Consider the following 3762-nt stretch of genomic DNA (forward strand, 5'->3'; position numbering starts at 1 on the left):
AGGTCAATGGTGCACAGAGCCGAGCGGCCAATTGCTTCAAACGAAGACAAAAACCTGGGCCAATGGGAGTGGCTATTAGGATGTACGTTGTAATGACGCAATGCCTCAGCCAATCACAATGGCGTTGACTGTATGTATATATATTTTTTTTGTATTAAACAGAATTACACTGTTTTAGAAAAGAAAAACAGGAAAATGTAAACAAACAAAAACATTACTTTTATTCAAAAATAATGTTTAATTCCAAAATAATCATGTCCATACTGCTAGTACTACTCCTATGATGATGATAATAATAATAATAATAATAATAATAATAATAATAATAAATAAATTACTTACATCATGTCAATTCCCTGCACCTGTCTTAGACTTCCAAAAAAGTGACCTAGCCCAACGTTCAAATGTTCAACTGCATATTGACGTCCAAGTGGGCTCATGATTAGACGTCCAAATTGTGGACCTAGTTTGTCGTGAAGAGGTCCAGAATTGGTCTTGGACTAACGGATGCAATATTGACATGATCTGCACGTCCATAAGACGTCTAATGTTTAGTGGGAAGCCATCACAATGCCAGATGTCAACCAAAAACAGACCATATAACCTAGCACTCAACCGAATGTGGGCCACTATCAGTTTTTATTCTGGCCCACATACCACATGGAATGATGGCACTTGGGTGGTCCAGAGTTGTTTGCCAGAAGTGGGCCACGACCAAACCAACACACTGCCAGATGTCAGCCAAGAAGAGACCCAATAAACCAGCACTCACCCAAATGTGGGCCACTGTGCATTTTTATTCTGTTTACAGTCTATGAACTTGTCTAGCCTGCACATAAGGAGTCACAACCAAACCATGATAAAGTTTTACGTAAAATATGAACAAATACAATAAACCAGAACTGGTCTGAATTTGTGGCTACATGCCATTATGGTACCCCCAGATACTGTGTTGAATGGTGACATGCAGAGGTCCAGTCTTGTTGAGACTCATCTGGGGGTCTAAGATGAAGAAACCTACTGAAGGATTGAAGAAATGACCAGGCACGAGAAACAACTGGTAAACAGAAGAGGACTATGATTTTTTATTTTTTTTTAACCTGTGAGACAACAAAACAAACTCAGGCCAAATCAGTGGAACGACTGAAAAAGGTGGAACAGTGGAGAAGCTCCAAAAAAATCTTGCCTGGGTCCAACATCATGGCTCATCTTCTTGTGGCCCTTCAAGAAATAAACGAAAAAACATATTTTGTTGACTCAGTAAAGCAGTACTGTGGTTACTGAATATGGTGGCAGTGAAGTACAAAATACAAAACGGTATCAGGAGACCAAACAAAAAAGGCCCTGTAAAATGATATAATTTGTGATTAATGATATATATTGTGTTGACTTCTTTCAAAACTTAAATCCATAGTCTGTTTTTAATTACAATTAATCTGAAGCTATAGTTGATATTATGTCTGATCACTGACCCAATATCTGCTTGCTCAGCCTCATTCTGTTCAGACAAAAATGAAAGATGGGATTGATTACAAGCAAAGTGAGCTGGAGTAAAGCAGCTTCATCAAACACTCACCCTCTGCATACAACTACATCGAAATAACAGCAGGAGAATACAGCAACAACACTTAAAAAACAGTTCAATTTGAAGAATCCAGCACACATTTATGAAGCAGAAAATAGCGGCCAAATGAGTAAGAACCACAATTTTAACTTTAAAAGAGAGAGCTGATCCATATTACCTCAGATTCTATTTTGAGAGCAGGCCAGAGGTCCATGAGCTTGTTCACTGCTGGGCAGGACATCACTATGGTCTGTAGCCGTAGGGAAAATTTGGTCTCTATCATCTGTCTAATGAGGGGAAATGTATAAATGCAATCAGTATAGAGACGTGGAAGAGGGCTGATTCTGTTATAGTGGCTGTGCTGCAGCCTGTACTGTCTAAATAACTGTATTCTGGAGGTGAAAGAAGCTGTGCACAACTTACACGTCCAGATCATTTTGGAACCAGCAACCTAAAAGGCAAAGAAAAAGATTACAAAGTTTAGACCAACATCTAATACTTTTAAAACAGAATTGCTTACACTTACTACTTAATACAACAACAAGTAAATTACTATTAGCTTACCAAAATATTATCACAGACTACAGCTATCACTGCTTTAAAATGACAACATGTTTTCCTCAAAACAATTTGTTTCATATAACGTCTATAGATGGAAAATAGCTCAAGTAAACTTTTAGTTTTTAACAGGTTTTTAAGACAAACCTTGAATTAAATTCTGGACACATTCGACCAATCATCTTTTTTTGCAAGCAAATACAAAGTTAAGTAAAATATTATCTGTGCAGTGCAAAAGGTTAAATATCAATAGAAAGATGGTATGTATGAACAGAACACATTTATGGCTTGTTGAATTGAATACGGCAATTTTATTTTGACCAAACTGGCAAGTAGAATAAACGATGATATGTGTATGTGGGAGTGCGTATAATTTAGGGTTACCGCATTACCACACAGTGGTCTGAGAAAAAAAAATGAAGTTATTGGTATTTAGAGAGGGGGGAGTGGTGGTTGATAGAAGAATTCATTCATTGGATTACCTGGTATCTTTATCATATCTCCAGTTATCTTCCTTAACTCTGTCTTAACTTCTTGAAACTGGAACAGAGAGATGCAATGATGGGAAATACATTCATCACATATCAAAATATACTGTTTGTGAGCTTGGATCCTCTGAAAGATTAGGTTGTAACCTAGGTTAGCTAATGTTAGCTCGCTAGTTATAGCAGCTAGCCATTACATTCATTGTAATTGGTTCGCTAGCTAGCACCATGGTGGCTAGTGGAGCTTTGCCTCTGCTGTAAAAATACTTTATTACAATCCATGGCGTTAAATAAGTAAAAGTGAATAAATACTAACATTCAAAACTTACAGTAAGTCCTGACTGCTGCCGCGTAGGTCGAACTTTCTGCCTCCTGTTGCTTCCGGCCGCCAACCGTCTACGTTAAAACTTTTCTTCTTCTGAGCGGTAAGGAATGAGTGTAGTATGCGCATTAGCGCCGCCTTCTGCTTCGGAGGGTGAATCAGAAATTAACTCGGAATAAAGAATTGTCCCTGCAGCTGCTCAACACTTAAGTAGAAATTTATAGGCTACATAAAACTGATGCCAATTAAAATACCAAAAATTTAGTAAAATGAATACATTTTGTCTTCCACAAATGTCAAATGCATTTCAGACCATTTGCCCCAATAAGTTTATTTTCAAAACATCCCTATTTAAAACAATAGAAATAACAGGACTTTATCATTCTTAGCATGTATTTACTTAATTCTATTAAGTTGTCTTAAGTGATGTTTTTAAGTTATTCATACCTATACACAAAATAGTTCAATTTAATCAAAAATGATGTGTTAAAATTACTCAAAAAAGGAACAACATGTTACCCCAATTTGACATAATTAATTAGTAGAACTTTTTCCAAAACTTTGAGTACTCAATATGTTTAATTACTTTGAATGTTCGGGTTTACAGTGTAGGCTGTTTATGAGCTGGAGCTTATTTTTTTATGTGCATTCATGTTGTGCATTTTGTGCATATACTCAAATCAGAGAAAACACTGAAAGACATTGTTGGTCATTATGTTATTGTAAGACTTAACATTTATTTTTTTATGAATTCATTAATTTATTTAACCTTTGTTTATCCAGGTGAGTCAACTGAGAACTAGTTCTCATTTGCAATGACGACCTGTAAAATT

The 3762-nt window shown here is 36.3% G+C and overlaps 1 long non-coding RNA gene across 1 annotated transcript; it reads right to left on the reverse strand.

Annotated features, from left to right (window-relative positions):
- Positions 1-1148: 1148 nt before the first annotated feature.
- On the reverse strand, positions 1149-2957 carry LOC115569572 (uncharacterized). The gene is made up of 5 exons (XR_003981555.1): positions 2937-2957; positions 2605-2662; positions 1988-2015; positions 1743-1814; positions 1149-1221 (listed from the first exon to the last, which is right to left on the reverse strand). It is a non-coding gene; the product is annotated as an uncharacterized LOC115569572 (long non-coding RNA).
- Between the last annotated feature and the right edge of the window lie 805 nt (positions 2958-3762).

This window comes from Sparus aurata, chromosome 19, assembly GCF_900880675.1.
Source record: "Sparus aurata chromosome 19, fSpaAur1.1, whole genome shotgun sequence".
Classification (NCBI taxonomy): Eukaryota; Metazoa; Chordata; class Actinopteri; order Spariformes; family Sparidae; genus Sparus; species Sparus aurata.